This window comes from Bos taurus, chromosome 24 (assembly GCF_002263795.3).
Source record: "Bos taurus isolate L1 Dominette 01449 registration number 42190680 breed Hereford chromosome 24, ARS-UCD2.0, whole genome shotgun sequence".
NCBI classification, from domain to species: Eukaryota; Metazoa; Chordata; class Mammalia; order Artiodactyla; family Bovidae; genus Bos; species Bos taurus.
In genome coordinates this window covers 10708696-10732436 of record NC_037351.1, presented here as the reverse complement: position 1 = coordinate 10732436, position 23741 = coordinate 10708696, and the positions used below count along the sequence as shown (strand labels likewise).

Below are 23741 nucleotides of genomic sequence, written 5' to 3'. Positions count from 1 at the left end.
TTGACTTTCCTTTTTCTCCACCAGGCTGCCTCTATCTCGCCCCTCCCCCTTTTCTTCTCTACCCAACTCGGTGAATCTCTTTGTGTGTTCTGGGCTGTGGAGAACACTTAGGGAACTGATTACTGGCTGGATCTGTCTCTCTCCTTTTGATTCCCCCTTTTATCCTCCTGGCCACCTCTGTCTCCTTCCTCCCTCTTCTCTTCTCTGTGTAACTCTGTGAACATCTCTGAGGGATCCAGACTGTGGAGAGCACATAGGGAAGTGATTACTGGCTAGCTTGCTCTCGCCCCTTTTGATTCCCCCTTTTCTCCTCCTGGTCACCTCTATCTCCTTCCTCCCTCTTCTCTTCTCCATGTAACTCTGTGTACCTCTCCAGGTGTCCCTCACTATGAAGAAACTTTTCATCACTAACCTAGATGTTTTATCATTGGTGCTGTATAGATGGAGAAGTCTTGAGGCTTCTCTAAGAATAAGAATAAGAATAAGACTGAAAACTAGAGGCGGGAGGCTTAAGTCCAAATCCTGAGAACACCAGAGAACTCCTGAATCCAGGGAACATTAATTGATAGGAGCTCATCAAATGCCTCCATATCTATACTGAACACAAGCACCACCGAAGGGCCAACAAGCTCCAGATCAAGACATACCACGCAAATTCTCCAGCAACACAGGAACATAATCCTGAGCCTCAATACACAGGCTGACCAAAGTCACACCAAACCCATTGACATCTCAAAACTTATTACTGGACACTTCATTGCACTCCAGAGAGAAGAAATCCAGCTCCACTCACCAGAACACCGAGACAAGCTTCCATATCCAGAAAACCTTGAAAAGCCACCCGTCCAACCCCACCCACAGTGATGAACCTCCACAATAAAGAGGAAACACCAACTGCCAGAATACAGAAAGGCTACCCCAAACACAGCAATATAAACAAGATGAAAAGGTGGCGACTACAGCCAGGAAATTAAAAGATGCTTGCTCCTTGAAAGAAAAGCTAAGATAAACCTAGACAGCATATTAAAAAGCAGAGATATTACTTTGCCGACAAAGATCCATCTAGTCAAAGCTGTCATTTTTCCAGTAGTCATGTATGGATGTGAGAGTTGGACCACAAAGAAAGCTGAGTGCTGAAGAATTGATACTTTTGAACTGTGGTGTTGGAGAAGACTCTTGAGAGTCCCTTGGACTACAAGGAGATTAAACCAGTAAATCCTAAAGGAAATCAGTCCTGAATATTCATTGGAAAAATTGATGCTGAAGTTGAAGCTCCAATACTTTGGCCACCTGATGCGAATAACTGACTCATTGGAAAAGACCCTGATGCTGGGAAGGATGGAGGACAGGAAGAGAAGGGGACAACAGAGGATGAAATAGTTGGATGGCATCACCAACTTGATGGAGATGAGTTTGAGCAAGCTCCAGGAGCTGGTGATGGACAGGGAAGCCTGGTATACTGCAGTCTATGGGGTCACAAAGAGCTGGACACAACTGAGCTACTCAACTGATTGTACTATCTCCATTTAAACTGAATCTTTTGTAATCAGCTATGACTGGACTTTGTTATTTATCTAGTTTATTTCTTACATAATTAAAACATTTAGTCTATTTACATTAAAAAAAAACTATTTTAGAAGGTATCCTTAAATGATGAGTTAATTGGTTAATAGACAGTGTTCAATTGTTTGATATCACAGAAGAAAGTAGGACTATTGATCCAAGTCTGTCTGACCCTGGAATTTGACAGTGATGGATACACACTAACAGCAGAACAATATTTCTCCAGATATGATACCTGGCTGTAGGCTGGAGTTTACAGGAGCTGGCTCCAGCTCGCTCGGGAGAGCAGACTGCCTTCCTGTATTCTCAACAGCCTGCTCAGCCATGGCATGTGGAGATCATGTGGCTAGCATGAAATCAGCCCTGGTGAGCATATGTCATCATAGAAATAAGTACATGTTTCAAATCAGGGCTTTTCTATTTCAGGGTTCCAGTTTATCTGCTTGCCACTGTCAAGGAGCATCCTGTTATCAGGCCAGAAAGTGGGCAAAAATTCATTTTGTTCTTTAAAATATTAATATATCCACAAACATTACCTATAATCATTGGCTCTTTATTAAACCTAAAACAAAGTATTTTTAAGCTTGGTTTTGAATTCCTTAAAAAAAAATTTTTTTTCCTTTACTGTGATAAAAGTCACATAATATAAAACGTACCGTTTTAATCACATTTAGCCATACAGTTCAGTGACACTCAGTACCTTCACATTGTTATACAACTCTAACCATAATCCATCTCCTGAATGTTTCACCCTCCTAAACCGAAACTGTCCCCGCTGAACACTAAGTGTCTATTCTCTTTCCCAAATCCCACCTTCCCCCAGCCCCTGGTCCCCGGCACCTACCAGTATAGTTTCTGACTATGAATTTGCCTATTCTAAGTACCTCGTATAAGTGGAATCAAATTGTGTTTGTCTGTACCTAATGTATATTGGAATGCATTTTTAAGGTTAACTTAATATATGTCGTATAAACTGTACTTCCTTTTTTGGGGGTGGGGTGGATTGACATATATGCACTGCTGCTGCTGCTGCTGCTGCTGCTAAGTCGCTTCAGTCGTGTCTGACTCCGTGCGACCCCATAGACGGCAGTCCACCAGGCTCCCCCGTCCCTGGGATTCTCCAGGCAAAAACACTGGAGTGGGTCGCCATTTCCTTCTCCAATGAATGAAAGTGAAAAGTGAAAGTTAATTATAGAGGATCTGCTGTATAGCACAGGGAAAAAAAGAATAAATCAGTTTTTAAAGTTTACTTAAACTAGGTGTTCATAATTTTGAAGTGTTTAAAGATGTTTCCTGAGGATTCTAAATCAATATTCTCCTATGAATGCTTGTTGTGACTCTTGCTGCTGACAACTGGATGGATAGATGAAGATATAAATTAGGAATTCCTGAATATTTCAGGGTTTGCTCTGATCTTGAGATGTTCATTAAAATGTTTCAATTTTTGCTTTTTCCATGATAGATTACCATGGGTTAAATGTAATTTATTGAAACTTTAGTGTCATTGTGTCTTTTGCTGACTCTGCAGTGTGTAATAACCCACATCTGTAGCAGAGGTGCTCTGGGCTTATACTTTAACAATTGTTAGATTTTTAATGCATATGTGAATTGTAGTTCAAATATGAATCTTTCATATTCCTATTTCTAAGGTCATTGTAAACCAGCTTTTCCCATCCCAAAAAGACTGTGTAAAACATTATTATACTGATTTTTTACTCTACTAACAGTGAGAAGGAGCTGTCTATGTTCTAGAAGGATTTTTTATTTTTTTCCTCCCCTGAGAGAATAAGATTTAAAATAGCTACAGACATATGTGAGAGAGAGATGATCACTGCAACATCTAGTAGTTCAGAATTTAAAAGATAATAATGGCAGAAAAAAGGAATATATCTGGGATTAGGAGAATTAAAAAAGAAATTCCCAAGGGAGTTGCTCAATTTAATCATTTTGAGTAAATATTAAGACAACTGCCTAGTTTTGATCTTTTCACAAAAAAATTGTATCTGCAAAGTTTATGAGTGATAAATGTCTGTTTCCCTCACTTGGCTGAGGATCCATAATTGAGGAGGTAGTTTATGGATGATGCTGGTCTAAGCTAGAAAAAAATGAAGCAAAACAAAAAAACAAGTGAAGATATTCAGTGATGCTCATAACTGCTGCTAAGTCACTTCAGTCGTGTCCGACTCTGTGCGACCTCATAGACGGCAGCCCACCAGGCTCGCCCGTCCCTGGGATTCTCCAGGCAAGAACACTGGAGTGGGTTGCCATTTCCTTCTCCAATGCATGAAAGTGAAAAGTGAAAGTGAAGTTGCTCAGTCGTGTCTGACTCTTAGCGACCCCATGGACTGCAGCCCACCAGGCTCCTCTGTCCATGGGATTTTCCAGGCAAAGTACTGGAATGGGGTACCATTGCCTTCTCCAGATGCTCATAAACAAGGTACTAAATTGTGATAGATTTTTAACATAAATTTTTTTAATGTTTTTTCTCTGAATACATGTTTTTATTACAGGTGAATATCTTATTCATGGCGATAAGAAAATTTCATTATCAGAAAATGTTCTAACATTCGTATCAAGGCTGAATGACGGCTTTCCAAAGTTGCCCAAGTCCAAATCCCCAGCATCTGTGGAGGTGTTAGGTTCCATGACAAAGAGGAATTAACGTGGCTCAAGAGCTGATCTTAACATAAGGAGACTATTCTCTATGATACTAACAAGCCCCATATAATCACAGTGGTCCTTGGATGTGGAAGAGGGTGGCAGTGTCAGGATGATATCTTGTGATGAAGTCTCACATCCCCGGTCCTTGTTGGCTTTGAAGATGGAGGGCCACGTGCAGAAGAATGTGGGTGACCTGGAAAAGTCAAGGAAATGGGTTTTCCCTTAGAGCCCCTGGAAAAGAATGCAGTCCTGCAAACAATTTGATTTTTGCCCAGTGGGACCCATTGTAGACGTCTAACCTCCAGAACTACAATTTACTCTGATTTTAAGTCACTACATGGGTGGTCATTTGCTCTAACAATGATAGGAAATTTCTGTGGGTAAGATGCAAGCATGAGCAAACATTCTGGAATCTTAGTCATTTTATGACTTAGTTTGAAGGCATAGCTTCTTCAAAGGGGAAAAATAGCAGGGACTCACTCACTATCAGAATAGAGAGGTGGAGTGGTAAGCAAGCTGAACTGATGCTAAGACACTTGGTACAAAGGGTTTCAGATTTTCCCCGAGATGGGTCAGTTCCAGAGTTAGGGACAAACCTTTCTACATTAGCAGAATAATTATATGGTCCAACCTGCATGATATATGCTCTCAGATGCTTATTACAGAAATGGTCTGTGTTCAAAAATGCAGCCTTAAACTTCAAACTTGAATACATGCTAGTCATTTTTCTAATATATTTTAACTCAATTGGAAAAGGTTTTGTTGTAGAGAGAAATTAATAAAATATTGGATCAATATATGCTTGATTTCTTGAATTTAAGGACAGAAAGGCAGTGCCTAAGAAATGATTGATTCTTGACAGTAGATTTGCCTGTTGGTTTTGTCAAAATACTGATAAATGAAACAGCAAGTGCTATAAATTTTCTCTGAAATCCTGTGGTTCTGACTGATAAGATGAATTTATGATTAAAAAGCTGTGATAAATCCTAAATGACCAAGCAATTAAGGCTATTCTGAAAAGATACAAAGCATTACAGGACTGATTGAATTTCATCCATTCATTCTAACTATTTGTAAATTCAGTTTACACACTAAAAAACAAAAGTCAGTAATAAGTTACCTGGCACCCAGCCAGCAGCTTTGTGTAATAAGCAGAATGGCCCCCTAAGGATGCCTGTGTCCTTATCTCTGCAAATATATTACTTTGCATGACAAAAGCAATTTTGCATATTTAATGAAGGTCACTGACTTTATCTTTTAATTTTTTTATTTTTTTAAGGTCACTGACTTTAAATGGTGAGATTATTCTGTATTATCTGGGTCTCCACAAAGGTCTTTAGAAAGAGAATTTTCTAGTTGGAATCAGAGAGATGAGGCAAAAGGGGAAATCAGACAGACTTGAAGCATGAAGGTCTTATTCCCATTCTTGGACAGAGCCACGTGGAAACCTCAAGGGACATAGGGACAATTGCTAGAAGCAAAGACTGGCCTCTGGTGGGCAGCAAACAAGAATCAGACTGAAGTTCTGCAACCTCAGTGATTGAATGAACTTGGGAGCAGATATTCCCAGACAGACTCCAATGACAAACTCAGTTCTGCCAACACCACCTTCACACTTGTGAGACCCTAAGCAGAGAATCCACTCAAACTCACTAGGCTTCCGACTTACAGAAACTGCAAGGTGATGGATCTGTGTGATTTTCAACCCCTGTATTGGTGGAAAGTTCTTAAAACAGCACACGCAGAACAAATAACCTTGCTTCAGGAGACAGGCACTGCATGGAGTCAGCTGGATTCTAGGAAGAACCTGGCTTGGAGAATGGATCAGATGCCCTGTCTGGGGGCCGGCTGGGAGGACCAGGGAGAGGAGAAGGTTATTAGTACATTTATTTTCCTCTCAACTGGAAGCACTGTCTTTGAATTCTTAGGGACATTAACTACACAGCTAAAAACAAAATCAACTCAAAACTGTGGGTTTGGTGCTGGAATAGTGCCCAGGGTTTGGGATTCATCTATCATCCTACTATACCACCTGGCTGTTCCTGAACCTGGGCTGTGAAGTGTAACTCTGAAATTCACAATATTCTGTTGCCATGAAATGTGTTAGAAAAGATGCTGCAGAATTATTTTTTGAACACTGCTGGATTCTGACAATTTGCGTTCTGAGTCAGATCTCACCACTGAATTGCTCCCTAAACAGGACATCTCTTGAAATATTAAAAGAGTTGGGTTTTGTTTGAATAAATACTGGAAGAAACTTTGATGCAGTCTGATTATGTTTCCTGTCAGATACCTATAAAAGACTTCTTCATTTGAAAAATGTTATTGCTGTTTTTGTTTTTTAAAAAGTTCGAAAAATTGATGCTTTCAAACTGTGGTGCCAGAGAAGACTCTTGAGAGTCTCTTGGCCAGCAAGGAGATCAAACCAGTCAATCCTAAAGGAAATCCACCCTGAATATTCACTGGGAGGACTAATGCTGAAGCTCCAATTCTTTGGCCACCTGATGCAAAGAACCGACTCATTGGAAAAGACCTGATGCTGGGAAAGACTGAAAGCAAAAAGAGAAGTGGGGGGCAGAAGATGAGATGGTTAGCATTACTGACTTGGTGGACATGAATCTGAGCAACCTCCAGGAGACAGTGAAGGACAAAGGAGCCTGGCATGCTGCAGTCCATAGGGTCACAAAGAGTTGGATGCAACTTAGTGACTGAACAACAATGACGTGTTCTATCTAAAATGTACAGAAGTATCACTGGTTTGCTAAATTCTGTGCAAACGTTCCTTCACTTGCATTTTGTTGCCTCAAATCGTTTCCTCTAAATCTCCCATATCTCTTCCCATATATTCCTCCCTGATTTTCTCTGTCTGCCATGTTTTAGTTAGTGATCATTTAAATGCAACAGTCACCTGTCCTTGTCGTTAAATGGCACCTTGTCCTCAGAATTTAAAGACCTCTGAGTAGCTATCAGAAAGGTTAACGGCAAATGAAATGACGCATTTCAGTGTTACTGTGGACTTCATTAAAATTTAGTGTTCGTTATTGGTCTCTCCTAAAACCCTGAGTTCCACTGAATCATTTGATGCTGCCCTTGCAATTTTGTTAATAATTCAAAAACTTTGTTTCGAACGTCTTGTCTGCATCTTTAAGCATCATGCTAATGGCCAGCCACCATCTGAATATCAAAGAAGAGCCCCTTAGAGAGAGGGAGGGTTTATCCCTCAAGATGAATCTGTCTTCTTTCAACCCTGCTTCTCGAATGGATTCAGATTCCTTTTGATCCAAGAAGTCCTCTGAGCATGTTTTCTCTAATGAAATGATGTAAGGTACTTATGTTGGTACAATGTTTGTGTCCTAATCTATAAATAATATATTTTATAGAAAATTTGAAATCTAGAAAGTTAAAAATGGAAAATTAAAGGCAATGCATTATCTCTTTGCCTAAAGATAACTACCATCATGTTGGTACACTTGTCTCCAGCAATTATTCACCACTTAGATCATACCTGTATATGTTGATTTTTTATCTCTTTTATTTTGTCTAACATCATGTGTGTTTTCTCTTGTTAATTCATCTTACAAATTAAAATGTGACTTGACTGTCATATGGATTGACACAATTTATTTAACCATTTCTCCATTACTCAATTCACAGTTATCAAAGTTGTGCTATTGTAAATAAGAACATTGAAATACATGATTTTTGCACATAAATTCTTCTCCAACCCTTGGTAGACCCATAGTCTATAAAATCTTTGAAAGTTCATGATGCATACAGCCAAGGTCCTCTCAACTCTAGGAGCTAGTGTCACATAACTACATCTCCAATATGTAATGTTATCCTTCAATCCTGCCGATTTGATAGATAAATCATAGGCATTATTTTAATTTGCATTGTTTTGATTTCTAGTAGAACTATATTCTCAATGTATGATTCATTATTTTTAAAAGAGTTGGTGATAATCTTTCTCATGTTTACCTGACAGATTTAAGTGATTTAGTTAATCTTTCCTACTTAAGTCTTCATGCTATCATATGCCTCTCCAGCAAAGTCATTTTTTGCACTAATATGTATTATTCATTGCTTAATGTCTTTCTCACTAAACTGTACTGTTATATACTTTAAGGCATGAACTATGATAGGTTTGTTCATCCCACGTATGTCTGAGTTTTATGGGTTCTCTTTAAGAAAATAAATAGAACCTGTACAGATAGCGATTACTGTGGATAGTTGGAATCATTAGTGACATCCTGGTAAAGAATAAACCAGAACATAGAGAAAACATTGTGAGAACCGCTGCAGTTACACATTTGCAAAGACATCTCACCCAGTGATGATACCTATGACTTTTCCAAGAGTCTTAGATAAGGTTCATGCAGATGAGGGGACACTGAATTTTATGCCTTAGCACTTTAACGATAAATCCATGTCAACAGTCACAATCACAGGCTCATTGCAAAGCTCAGTGCCTGGCACATTTTCAAATCTTGGAAACTTGGAGAGTACCTACTTGATTAGCATGTTCAGGTGTGTTCTTGCTGAAGTGGTGACACTGAGTTTCAGAACCAAAGGACAAAAGGCAAAGACAGGAGAAGCTTAATCTCATGGGAAGAAATAACGCTAGGGAAAGGCACAGAGCAAGGATGAACTTGGTGACTTGGAAGGGATTAATGAGATGAGGAAATAATGAAGTAGAAGAGGAAAACCAAGACCAGGCATGTTCTTACAGGAAATTTAGGGATCATGGATTTTCCAAGTAAGCCATTGGGTGATGCTAAGCCAGGAGTGAAAGAACATGACATGCAGTTTATAAATTTGAGTCCCGTTGTTTCCTTCAGAGGAAGATAGGTAAGAATGTGGACAAAACCCATAGGTTAGTTCAGCTGGAAATGATGACCTCTGGGGGTAAGCCGCTGAGATTTATATGATTGTTTATTTAACACTAACCTATGCCATGTGCATGGACAGTTTTGTGCTCCCACCCAACTTGTGCTTGGAACACAATGGAGCATGTCATTCATGTATTTGTGAAGTACTGATACATGCAATTGAGTGAACCTCCAAAACTATTATGCTAACTGAAAGAATTTTGTCTCAAAAGGTGATATATTGTCTGATTCTGATAATAGGAATATTCACAGCATGCAGATCTATAGAGAAACTGAAGATTAGTTGTTGTCTAGAAATGAAGGTGAAAATGGAGAATGACTGCAGGAGACACAGGGATATTTTGAGGGTGGGGCAGAGCTGGTGATGGAAAGGTTGTAAAATTAGATTGTGATGATGATTTCACAACTCTGTATATTTACTAAAATTCACTGAACTGTACCTTTACATCAAGTGAATTTAATGGCATATAAATTATACCATAGTAAAGCTGTGCAAAGAAAAAGAAGTTAATTACATGAGCTCAGGACTGAATGTCTAAAGGTAGAGTTTTCAGCATGAAATAATCTGTCAGGATTCAGTCAGGAAAATGCGAACTAATTTGGAAAGTCAAACAGAGGGACTATCGTAAGCTACAAAGGTGAGAGATCTTGGAGAAAAGGTCCCTACCCCTGGTATGGGAGGGTGTCTAATGGGGTGGATTCTGAAGGACTAAAGTTATCTGAGGTTTAGATTTGGATTGAGCTGCTGGGGTGGTGTGAGGAACAGCCAAAGCCCTTTTTCTCATCTTCTAGTATTTTCTCTCTGGATACCACCTAAGAGGCATCTAATAGAGGAGTCTGAGAATCCTAAATTTTGTAAAGTTCTAGTCCCATCCTGCAATTTTTCAGTTGAGAGACAATAGGTAATTATTCTTCAAATATGTTATTAAAGGGCAAGATACTCAAAAACTCAAAATTTCAACATCAGGTAGAAAGGCAGGCCTAGAGAAGTAAATTTTTAGGAGAACAAAAACAAGCCTCATGTATATAGTTTCATTCAACTCAAGAAGGGTGTGAATGAAAATTGAGTCCTGTGGCACTGAGAATCAAGTTAGATAAGAGGAACAGAAAAATAAGATTTGACCACCTGTAAAGTATCATTAAAGGCAATCTTAGTAAAATGCTAGGAAATCAGTAAATACTGGAGTGGATTAAAGAACAATTGTAGTGAGAGAGGTGAACTTTAGAATTGTTTGGATAGCAATTGTTTGGACATTATTAGGCTTTGATGAGGAAAGAGCTTTTTGTCTAGTTACAAGTATATATGAACTCACGCAGTTTCTAATTTTGTATTGACGTAATGTTGTTTGGTCATTCAGTCACATCTGACTCTGCAACCCCACGGTTTGTAGCCCACCAGACTCCTCTGTCCATTGGATTTTTCAGGCAAGAAAACTGGAGTGGGAAGCCATTTCCTTCTCCAGGGAATCTTCCCAAGCTGGGGATCAAACCCACATGTCCTGCATTGGCAGGCAGATTCTTTACTGCTGAGCTGCCATGGGAAGCATTGACCTAAAAATAATGGCTAATGTTTGTTGAGGTCTTCTTACCTGCCAGATATCATACCATTGTCCCTTGAATCTCACAAGGACCCCATGGGTGAGATACAGCCATCCCCATTTCACAGATGACATAACTAAGGCACAGAGAATGTGAGGGATGATTAGCCTTTGAGATTAAAGATGTTGTTTCTCTGCAGAAACAGAATGGAAAACAAACTGGATCCAGGGCAGGTATGGAGCAAAAGGAAATTTAAATATCCATTTATGGAACTGCTATTTCTTTGAGACTGTTTTAACCCTGGTTTCCTCACGGCACCCTCACATGAGACTTGAACATTCCAATTTTGGCAACTCTGCTGAGAAAATTCCTGATCTCACCAGCATGAATTGGAGTTATTTCTCAGACTTAGTCTCAATTCATTTCCCCCACAAAACCGTGGACAGCCTGACTCACAGGGACCCCTGACCCACACACACTACTGACTCCACTGTCTCACTATTATCACCAGTATGCCATCCTGAATTCTTCTTTTCCCCTGAAGATACTAGATCATTATTCCTCCAAACAATAAGAACTTTTTGTTGGAATGAGTAGAAATTAAAGGTAAATCTAATGTAAAATATATCATATTTGTTTGCTGGAATGACCTATATCTATTGACATTTATTTTATAGATACAATGACTATATATTCAGGATAAAATTTGCATATGCCATTAACAAATGGCAGTACAAGGATAATGGGCATGGTTGCGATTGCATGGTTTTCTTAATATTTATAGCTGCATCTACAACTAAAGTGGGCTTCCCTGGTGGCTCAGCAGTAAAGAATCTGCTTGTAAGTTAGGAGCTGCAGGAGACATGGGTTCAATCCCTGGGCTGGGCAAATCCCCTGGAGGAGTTCATGGCAACCCCCTCCAGTATTCTTGCCTGGAGAATCCCGTGGACAGAGGAGCATGGTGGGCTACAGCCCATAGGGTCACACAGAGTTGGACACAACTTTAGTGACTTAGCAGGAGCAATTAAAGTAGAACAAAAGTTTTTCTTCTAGAATATGAATATAAATGTTGTATAATTATTTTATCTTTGTATATACCAAAGTACAATTCTCATATCCAAAATGTACTAGTGAAATATTTTTCTGCCCACTGCCTTATTAATTCTAAATATTTTAATTTTATTTATTTATTCCTTGCCTCTTTTACAAATACATTTGAACTCACTTTTTAGCAAGAAGCTAAAAATAAAAAATCAGGACAAAAAGAAAGATGAAAAATGCAAATAAACCCCCTAAAAGTATTATTTACTTTCAGAGACTGAGTTTAACATTTGATTGTGAGCCTCTTTGGATTCTAGGCAGTAAGGAAAACATGATGTATATTAGAGACTGACATTCCTTGTATATTAAATTTGGACACAGAAGACAATCAAATGAACTTTTATTATTTTTCTAAATATGAAAATCCATCTCTTTGGTAAGACACTGTTTTCGCTTAACCTAGACCAACATAATTTACTGTAACTATTTGCATGGGAAGTGTTTATTTATTGTATGAATGATCTTATTCTGTACTAATGGGCCTGATCGTGATGATGATGCAGAGACAATACAATAAATAGGCGTGTAATTTTCCCCCTAAAAAATTTATACCTTATTGTGTATTGATTAAGAGACATTTCAACTTCCTCCTTTAAAATGGAGATTTCTAGAATATTGTGGAAGATGCTGCAGAGTGTTTTGGGAGAAAAAAAAAATTAGGCTCTCAATATTTCATTTGAAAAGTGTCTGCTGAAGTTCCTGCTCTAGTAGGATCACTCCTCTCTTTCTCTGGGGAAAAGGGCAGATGGCAGTTGATAAGTAAAAAAAAAAAAAACAAGCCAAGCAATCACCCACAGCTATTCAGGACATGAACTTTGAGGCACATTTAATAAGTCAGGTGATTAAAAAGCATGACGCTTTCATCAACCAAGAGATCATGTGCTCTTGAAGAAGTCGGAAAAGAGAATGCCATCGGATGAGGACCATATCAGTGAGGCTACAGAGCATTCAGAGCACTGGGTCCAAGCCCCGGAACAGCCTGAGACTCTGGTGTGCATGTCACAATGTCCCGTTAGCAGAACTCTGTGATGATAATTCTTCTCTCCTCTACCACCATGGACAGACAACTCGTCCTTTATGACACAGAACTCACATGGAAATAATGTGAAGAAAAGACCTGACTGATCAAGAATATGATCATTTGAAGACTATTTTTTCAAACGACAGCAAGGGCAAAGTAATTCATCCACAAAGTAGAGGGTCTCTGTTGCCCACAGAGCCTCCTGGGTTCATCATTCCCACCATCAGTTCCTTCCTGAGGCACCTAAGCTAGGTATGGCTTTTCTCAGTGAGTTTATTTCTCTGCCTTTTAAAACAGACCTCAGACTAGAAACCCATCTCATACAGCTTTTAAAAAAAATATTTCACTTTAATTTTTTTTATTGGAGTATAGTTGATTTACAATGTTGTGTTAATTTTAGATGTATAACAAAGTGAATCAGTTATACATATATATCCATTAAGGCATGTCCAATTCTTTGTGACCTGTAGCCCTGCCAGGCTCCTCTGTTCTCCACTAACTCTTGAAGTTTGCTCAGATTCATGTCCATTGAGTCAGCAATGCTATCTAACCATCTCATCCTCTGCCACCCTTTTCTCCTTCTGCCTTCAATCTTTATATATAGTAATATGGATAGGTTAGTCCCCTTACGGCTTTTGGAGGTTTAAATGGGTGATGGATATGAACACTTAGAATGCCGCCTGGCAAAGTAAGCTTTCAGTTAATGACAGTAACATCATACTATGGATAGGATTTCTAAATGCAGAAAGCTGTCCCTGACTAGTAGAAATATGTACATATTCAAGGGATAAGAATGTACACCTAATAGGATTTCTGCCATATCAAGTCTTAGGGGGACAGGAAAGCTTTAATTTTGTAAGGTTCTGTCTTGCTTAGGTTTGATTAGTTAGTTGACGTCATAGCCTGGCCTTTTACAAGTGACAACATATAACCTACTTTCCTGCTGCTTCTTAAAATTATCTAAGAATAATAGAACTTATTTGTGGTCTAAGATGTTGGTGGCATTTGTAGTACAGGCGTAGGGAACTAAAAAACCCAGACAGTTGTTAGAAAGATATATAGGGCTCAGATGCATTTAATTTTCTAAATCATCAAGTGCCTTCCTGTTATAGATTAGTTTGTTTGCTCTTGTAATTTCCACTTATTAGTGTGAAGAGGGTGTCATTAGTGGAAAGGATGATTTATGATGATAATAGGCAAAGTAATTAATATGCATACATAATATAAAGTAAGTATTTGAGGCATTCTGACTGTCTCAGTCAACCATAAGGAAAGAAAGCATCATCAGCCTTGTCTGTGACTTTGATTATAACCAAATAATAAACCTACTCAGCATGTTAAAAAGAAGAGACATCACTTTGCCAACAAAGGTCCACCTAGTCAAAGCTATGGTTTTTCCAGTGGTCATGTATGGATGTGAGAGTTGGACTATAAAGAAGGCTGAGTGTCAAATAATTGATGCTTTTGAGCTGTAGTGTTGGAGAAAACTCTTGAGAGTCCCTTGGACTGCAAGGAGATCCAACTAGTCCACCCTAAAGGAAATCAGTCCTGGATATTCATTGGAAGGACTGATGCTGAACCTGGAGCTCCAGTACTTTGGCACCTGATGCAAAGAGCCAACCCACTGGAAAAGATCCTGATGCTGGGAAAGACTGAAGGCAGGAGGAGAAGGGGACAACAGAGGATGAGGTGCTTGGATGTCATCACTGAATCGATATGAGTTTGAGCAAACTTTGGGAGACGGTGAAGGACAGGGAAACCTGGCATGCTGCAGTTCATGGGGTCTCAAAGAGTTGGACATGACAGTAACTGAACAACAATGAATACACTGGAACAAAAATATCCAAATATTCATTTTAAAATCTGGGCAAACATTAATCTAAATGTTGGTAAATTAAGAGGATAATATTTCTAATTTCTAATGTGTCATTTCTTATTATAAGTATGACAAATGAAAGAAGGTTGCTACACTACTGAATTCTTTCAAAAATTTTTATGAGAGAAGAGAGAATGCAAAAGCCTTTGTGAATGGAAATGTTTAGCTCACCATATAAAATATTCCGTGTTGGGTTGTTGATGACAGCTATAGCTTTGAAAGGGGAGAAGTAAAGTTTTCTTTTATTCAGCAGCTCTTCAACTTTTTGATGCCACATTTAAACAAATTTCAAACTGCCTCATGAGAGATTAGGTGGCATTATAGGGAAGAACTTTCCTGAGAATTCAGGATTGTTCTTATTTTAACACGGTTGAATGTGGCTCTTCCCTTTGTTGTTTCACTTGATTTTCTTCAAGCACTCAGATGGGGTCTCTGTCTGCTGGGTGCTGTGATCTGCTCCCCAAGCCCTTGAGAAATGATTTATAGCCCCATCTTCTGAGAGGGCTGCTGGGAGCTGGGCGATCTTGCTGTCACTCACTTTGGGTCACAGCAGTGACCTCACTCAGGGCAATTCTTCCTTCAGGGGCAGACCATATCCAGTGACTGGTCACTACTGGGGGCTGAAGATCAGAGCCCCTCAATATCTTAGGTGTCCAGTTACAAAGCTCCCCATGGGGCAGCTGAGCCCTTCCTGTGACAGCATCTCAGCTGTCCTTCTCTGCCATCCGAGCCTGCTTCCGCCCTGTCCCTGGGACATAATGGTAAGGCCCCAAGAGGAGGTCTTGGCCAATTTCCTGAATGCTGATCTCCACTCAGAGCCCGCTCTCAGGAAGCCCTGCCTGCAATATTTCGGTCCCTGTGCTGCAGCACACACAGAATCCTTTAGTGATATCTGCTTTGTATTTTTTTCATATAGCATGTTTCTGAACAAAGAGAGGAAAGTGAGCAAATCGTAATGGTGCAGATTAGCAACTTTTCCCCAGGCTTACACTCTGCTCCATGCAGGACCCAGAAGAGGAAACAGAATCCTCAGTTCTCAGCACTGTCGTTATTCTGGCTTCTAACACTATTTTGCCTATCTTTCCACTTGATATAAATAGAATCATACAGTTTGTATACCATGAGAGTTTTCGCTTCTTTCACTCTATGCTGTTTGTGAGATCCATCCATGTTGTTGCCTGGACTTTATTTCTTCATTGCAGTATAGCATTGATTGTACAAATAGGCCACATTATTCGTGTATTTATAGACATTCATCGGAGAAGGCAATGGCAACCCACTCCAGTGCTCTTGCCTGGAAAATCCCATGGATGGAGGAGCCTGGTAGGCTGCAGTCCATGGGGTCACTAAGAGTCGGACACGACTGAGTGACTTCACTTCCACTTTTCACTTTCATGCATTGGAGAAGAAAATGGCAACCCACTCTAGTGTTCTTGCCTGGAGAATCCCAGGGGTGGTGGAGCCTGGTGGGCTGCCGTCTATGGGGTCGCACAGAGTCGGACACTACTGAAGTGACTTAGCAGCAGCAGCAGACATTCATCTTTCCCCCCAATTTGGCTGCTCTGAATAGTACTGCTAAGAATGCAATGGTAAGTGTCTTTTGATGAACACATGTTTGCACTTCTTAAGATATCGCGTGTCTTAAGAGAACTGTCAGTGCATAAGGAACCTATATATTTTTCAGAATTAGAAGTGGTGCCAGTCTTCCAACATGGTCAGGACAATTCCCATTTCCACAAGGGGTATATGAGAGGACTGCTCCCACATACCTCCTCCCAAATGGTATACTGTACATCCAGCCTTTCAGGGGGATGTATGGTATTATAGCAGTATGATTTTAATCCATATTTCACTGAGAATCATGAAACTGAATACATTTTACTACACTAAGTAGCTTTTAAGTATTTTCTTTGGTGAAATTCATATTCAAATGTTATTTTTAAATTATTTTGTCTCTTTTCTGATAGATTTTTAGGAGCTATTATTTGACATAATTCAAGCCATTGTTGAATGTGTATTTCTCAAATATCTCCTGCTACTCTGTGGCTTATATATATATATTTTTTTCACTTAGTGGTAACTTTTGATAAATAGAGTTCTTAAGCTTAGTTCAACCAGATTTATATTTTTTCCATTATAGTTAATACTTTTCATGTTCTAATTAATAAAACTTTGGTATCTGAAGGTCAAAAAGAATTTTTTTCATGTTTGCCTCTAAAATCTTGATCGTCATCACCATTATTTACCTTTCAACACTCAGTGCAGGTTTATCTATCTTTTGATGTGAAGTGTGGTCAATGTTTATTTATAGCAATATACTGTGACCTCAAGGAAGAAGAAAAACTTCAAATAAGCAATCTAAACTTACACCTAAAGCAACTAGAGAAAGAAGAACAAACAAAACCCAAAGTTAGTAGAAGAAATGTTAAAGATCAGAGCAGAAATAAATGAAATAGAGTCTAAAAATACAATAGAAAAGATCAATGAAATCAGAAACTAATTCTTTAAAAAGCTAAACAAAATTGATAAACCTTTAGCCAGACTCATCAAGATAACAGGGAGAGCGACAAAACTGCTGAATAACATTCTTGCAGCACTGTTCAATCTTCATTATTTCTATTTCAGATTGCAACCTGTTCTGAATTATTTTTTGTTAATGATTGCTTAATTGCTGACCCACATATGTATAAGGCCAAGTGTAATAATATTCAAAATGATATGTTCCTAATAATATACCATACTGTGCTCAAGAAAATCCATGATGCCATTTATTATAAAAACAGGATTTTCAGATTTGCAATAATCATAAAAGTTATGCAGAAACCTATCTTTCAATAGGAGACATTTACTTAAATCATGCAATGGTTTTGAATCTCAATTTGCAGGTTAATAATATCTGGAGGACTTTATTGGTTTAAAAGCTAGTCACTTAGATTCTGGTAGGTTAAAACAGCCTTGCAAAGGACAGAAAGGCAAATCACTCTCACACACACACATGCATGCACTCACACACACACTGCCTAGTATAATGGAAAGAGCATATGCTTTGGATATGTTAAGTAGTTTAACCATTTCCCACTTTTATAGACTAAACTATGTCTGCTTCACTCTCCAATATTTATTATTGTACTCTGCATGCTTGCATGATCAGTCACTCAGTTGTGTCTGATTCTCCATGACCCATGGACTATAGCTTGCCAGGTTCCTCTGTCCATGGAATTTCCCAGGTAAGAATGCTAGAGTGGGTAGCCATTTCCTTCTCCAGGAGATCTTCCTGACCCAGAGATCCAACCCACATCTCTTGTGTCTCCTGAATAGGTAGGAGGATTCTTTACCACTAGTGCCACCTGGGAAGTCCATTGTACTCTGAATTGTCCCCAAGTTTTAGATAATTTAGTACTGCTGCTGCTGCTGCTGCTGCTAAGTCGCTTCAGTCGTGTCTGACTCTGTGCCACCCCATGGACTGCAGCCTACCAGGCTTCTCCGTCCATGGGATTCTCCAGGCAAGAACACTGAAGTGGGTTGCCATTTCCTTCTCCAAATTTAGTACTAATGCCATGTAAATATGAAGTAGCTATATATTTTTGATAGACACCAAAAATATGAATAACCTCACCTGAAGTCTCACAACAGAGTATGTTGACACCAATACAAACATAAAATTATTTATAAAACTGGTTTAATTGAATTAAGGATGCAGTTAACATTTCTAAGTATGTACTTCTCACCAGAACTATAGTCTATAATGTCATCTTACAAGATAGTTGTAGCGACCCTTTCAGGTAGGTGTTATTATTTCTATTTCAGATACAAAGATTGTGAGATTCAAAAATGTTGAGAAATTGACCAAATTCACACTTACAGAAGTGGAAGTTACTAATGCCTGATTTATCTGAATGCAAAGTACATGTTCTTTCCATGACTATGCTAATCAATATTTGAAGAGTGTGTTCCAGTGCCTCCATGAGATGATTCTAAGCTATAGCATTTTATGTTCTTTAAACTGTTTTCAAGTGCTGTAGACACTCTTGCCTTCTCTAGGAAAGGACTAATATTTACTGGGTACCTATATATGGGTAATGGGTAAATACATATATCTACATTGACATACTCAAAGTAATATACCTAATATACTTTATACTAAAAGTAAATATAAAATGTATAGTTGTTGATGCTTCATAGTTTGTCTTTAATGATTTTCTTTGCTTATTTATACTTACTCAAGATTTATTTATTTGATTTCTGGCATTGATATGGAAGAGAATTTATGAAAAGTAAGAACATATGTTTGATCCAAAACAACTGCAGTTTAGTGGAGAAATATATTTATAAGCAAGTAATTACTATAAAAAGTGGTCCCTAATGTTTCAAATGTAATCCTTCTTTTTCTCCCTAACATATGGTCCTAATCATTTAGGAAAGTTTATAGAATTTTAAGGAAATAAATGGTTTTCAACTCTCTCATACAATCTGAGCTGCACATGTCTATAAAAATGGCACAAACATACATTACTTTACAAATTATCATGTGCATTATTTGATATATTGCTTTTCTCAAATAATTCTGGTTTCAACTGATCCCTTCAAATTTATTTAGTGTCTTTCTTTTAATCTAGGAGATACACTGAGAAACTAATTCCAGCTTTTTTTTTTTTTTAATACAAGAAAAATGTGTCAGTTTGGTTCTTTTTCTGAGAGGCTGGAATTCAATTCTGAGATGTTTTGTACTTTGGCTTCTAAGGCTACATTTCTTGGACTTTTACTAAAACATTTGAAAGATCAGATTCAGGAAAAACTGTAAGCAACTGGTTTTGTCTCCCACTGCTTTTATATAAATTGTCTCTTTAAACCTCCTCAGTCTATTACAGATAAAAAATACACTGAACCATCAAACAGAAAGGCAGCACTGAATAATGTCTCAGGGTGTTTTATTTCTATCGCCCCCAGATGTATCTAGAGTCCAAGACTCTAGGAGTTAATATTTGATTTTGAGCATGAGTTGGTCTCAACCAGAAGGCAGATGGTTGCAGAAGTTTATTCCAACAAGTGGCCAGCATTGAAGTTGTACCACCAGGATGTGAGGGTGGTAAGTTCTATTCAGCATAAAAGGTTAACACTTTCCAACAAAGCATTATGAGGGTACCAAAACTCTATTGAGATGTTTTAAGTTGTCAACTTTCCAGAGAAAAACTAATTTAAGAATATTCCAGGAGGTAGGAAAAATAATCAGGCAAACACTAAAGACCACGTTTGCGGCTTCTTTGGGGACTAGTCTACATTTCTAACAGTCCCAGCAAATGTAAGTTTTAAAGCTGTTCTTTTGACAATTCTCTTTAAACATATCTCTATCAGCCTTGATGATTTTTCATAGAAAAGGAGAACTTAATATGAACAAGTATTAAATTTCATGTAAACTAAATTTTATTGGAAAGATAAGCAAAACACTAACTCATTATGTGACTGTCTAATGTATTTCCCTTAACTTCCTTTACAAGGCCTTAGTTTAGAGTAAAACATCCTAAAACTGAGAACAAAAAAAATTTCTTTCTTCCTCTAGAGGACTGCACTTTTCATTCAGTTTATTGGGTTATCTGACATTTCACATCATGGACTAGAGCTTAGATTATAAAGGGGCAAATAATTACAGAGTTTAACTCAAATCATCAAATATTTATCTAGCGTTGACTGTGGATGGAGAACTAGGTGGAGAGTCAATCTTTCAGTTCTCCAAGAATCTGAATAAACCTAAATTCTTAAATTCCTTTTCATTAGGCAAGATATAAGGCAGTTTGGGATTAGCAGAGTATATATAGAATGGATAAAAAACCAGATCCTACTATATCGCACAGGGAAATATATTCAATATGGTATAATAAAACATGATGAAAAAGAATATATATATATATATATATATATGTATAACTAAATCATTTTATGGTATAGCAGAAATTCACACAACATTTTAAGTCAACTATAATTCATTAACCTTTTTTTTTAAAGGGAAAAAAAAAGGAGTGGTTCACAGTATGTAGGTTTAGTAAACCAGAAAAAGTTATATTAACTAAATGGATTGTACGGTACACTTTCCCAGCAGTCATGACTAAGGGAGTAGCTTTTCTAACATTTAACTATTACATGGTAAGGGTGTGGTGTAAACCTGATGTAATCCCTCATTTTAGCTAGGGTCCTAACATTTTCCTAGGAAAATCCTGCATGGTTATTACACATAGAGATTCTTTTTCTCATAAAACAGGAAAACTTTCAGCATAAATCAACTTCCAGGGCAAATTACCTTCATGCTGAAAATGATCAGAATCTCAGAGTTAAATTACACATTTGAGTTTTAGGTAAATTTTAATTTTGCCCTTTAAAGCTTTTGTTTCCACCAAAAATATCTTTATACTCAATCAATCTATAGCTCAGGGAAGGAGGCTTATGAGAGTAGCATCAGAAATACTACACATTGAAGGGAAGTGATTTACCATAGCCATGAATGCATTTTCTAGCGTGCTGTGTGCCGGTTGACTTTTATTGAGTAATTATGTTGAATCTTCTCCTAAACCTTTTGTTTCCAGGGCAGCTCCATCTTTTGCGTAAAGCATCATCAGTATGCCTTTCTCATCCATCATCCACGTGACAGCTTCAATGGTGTGCTGAAGCAACAGCTCGTCAGGGCAGCGGTGCCCTGCGATGATTTATCATAGAAATGTAGCATCAGAGGGAGGCAGCAGGATAATTTATGGCCAGAAGCCTTCAGGAGTGATATGCAGGAACATACTTAGTTACACAAGGAGGGGGAGGGAAACCTGGAAGTTTAGTTTTAGCAGACATGTGTCCTAAGCCTTATCATGTGACAAATGTCACATGTAGGTGATAACTTTCATTCTTTCAGTATGTAACTGGACATCTGCCCATAGTTGGTCTTCCAAATATATTCAGAAAGTATAAACCCTTTATAAACACAATTCAGATTTCGCTTTTACAGGAAAACTTGTGGTGGTTATGAAAAGTGACAGAAATTGCTCCATGTTAGGGACACTCTGGAATTTGTCCCTACCACATTTTCTAGAAGGCTGTGCAGCTTAAAAAACTTTATTCTAGAAAACCATTGTCTTATACGAAATAAGTCTGAAAGCCTAGTAAGTGGTGACTATTCCACCTGGAAAATTAATGCAAGGAAAACTAGCCTACAGTTTTAAGACGGAATGTTTATAAAATTCAAGCATTAAGCAGACATTTCACCATTTTAACATAGCTTGCAATAATGTTGTCGTGTAATTTTCAGGGAAGACGTTTAGTGAAGTTCTCAGGTTTTATGATATCTCAGTAAACTGAGATACTAAGGCAACATCCAAGCTTCCAGAATATCTAATCTTTTATTTTCATGGGCTTTTGAAATGATAATACTAATTAAAAAGTGTCATTGGGGATGTTGATTTTATTCATTTTTTTTGGTGGATAATTCAATTTGCCATATTCTGAAGCCATAATTTTTTATGCCTGATGTTTGATCGCCTCAGTCACATCTGAGGTGAGGAGCGGAAAACGTTAAAATAGGTCCATTTGGGGAAGCACCAGGCCATCTCCACTAATGAGCTCCACTTTTGGAAGGACAGAGTGTGTCCTGGGCCTGATTTAGATGTGGCCTACTTCTTGAAGGTGCTGTTCAGTTAGAAATATCTCCTGGCAAATCTCCCAACACAGCATTTGTCAAAGTCTTATCAATGCTCAGTCCCAGTTGAATGAGAACTATTTCCTGGGTGAGTTGTTTCTTATCCAAGAGGCAGAAAACTGTTGTCACCAACCTTATTGGGCTGTAAAAAGAAGCTTTCAGGGGATGAAACTGTCCATTTTGCAGCCAGGTTGTAGTTTTGATAGCCTTAGAAGGCAGTACCTTATTTTAGAAATGTTGAGAAATTTAGGATATGATATTTCCCCAATTCCTTCCTATCCAGGCTGTGCTCCTATCAAACTTTTTTGTGTGTAACTTCAGTAGCACTTACTTTTACACAATACATCACTGTAATTTATCTATTTATGTGGATGTCTTCTCCCACAGGCCTTGAGCTTTTTGAGGACAAGAGTTATGTTTTCTCCTTTTCTGTATTCTCCAGGGTAGCACATAACAAGTGCTCAATCGATACGAGCTGAAATTTTACTACCTACAGTGGCTTAAAGTATGTAGATCTTGTAAGTATTTTGCTTATTTCCACCTTAGTGTTTTTTCTGTGTTTGGCTGATGATAACATATACTGGATTTAGTTCACAAACATGCATTGAAAACACCATTTTGTCAAGGTTGCTAATGTCACTCACTCAGACTAGAAGAGTAGAGTCAGGTATGTGCATACTTGCAACAGAGTATATTAAATGTGGCCAGAATAATAGCCATAATAATGATCTATGCAGGTAATCAAAAATGTTTTATAAATAGTAATGACTAAAGTAATTCACAAGTAATGAAAACCACACGTGTGCTTCCTAGGTGGAATGCACTGTGTTTAGTGATTCCTATAGATCTTGGAATTAAATATGCACCTTCACTCTGTGATTACTAACCCAACTTTAAAGAGATTGAAGATAATTTAAAGAGGATGTCACTTCATCAAAGATATACAAATAGTACATGGTGTGGCAAAGATTCAATCCCAGGCCTGTCTAACTTGAGCCAAAACTCTAACTACTTTTAAGCATTTTATTGAAGATATGCCCAGGTACTCTGAGGGTATGGCAAAGGAATTTCTGGAAGGGCTTACTTAAACTAAGTCTTGGACTTTATCCTCTGGCTATGAAGGTGTTAAAGAGCTTTAAAGGAGAATGGTACCGTCAAATTTGTGTTTTCTGTTGGCTCACGCTGGTGACAGGAGAATTCATTTAGGGGAAGTAGGAAGACCTACAACAGCAGAGTATTGATAACACTGGCCCTGCCCTTAGAGATGCTCTAGGACGAGTGAAGGCCTCCCTCCCAGCATTCGCATTTCTAGTTTTCTGGTGACGTTGATACTGCTGGTCTAGAGTCCACACTTTGAGAACCACCGGTTTTGATGGCATCAGTTAAGGTCTGCAATGATGAGGACTCACATTAGGGATA

The 23741-nt window shown here is 38.2% G+C and overlaps 1 long non-coding RNA gene across 1 annotated transcript; it reads left to right on the top strand.

The window, feature by feature from the left end:
* The first annotated feature begins 12468 nt into the window (after window positions 1-12468).
* Window positions 12469-22900, top strand: LOC132343807 (uncharacterized). Its single transcript, XR_009492780.1, has 3 exons — window positions 12469-13026; window positions 19598-19736; window positions 22765-22900. It is a non-coding gene; the product is annotated as an uncharacterized lncRNA (long non-coding RNA).
* The last annotated feature ends 841 nt before the right edge of the window (window positions 22901-23741 follow it).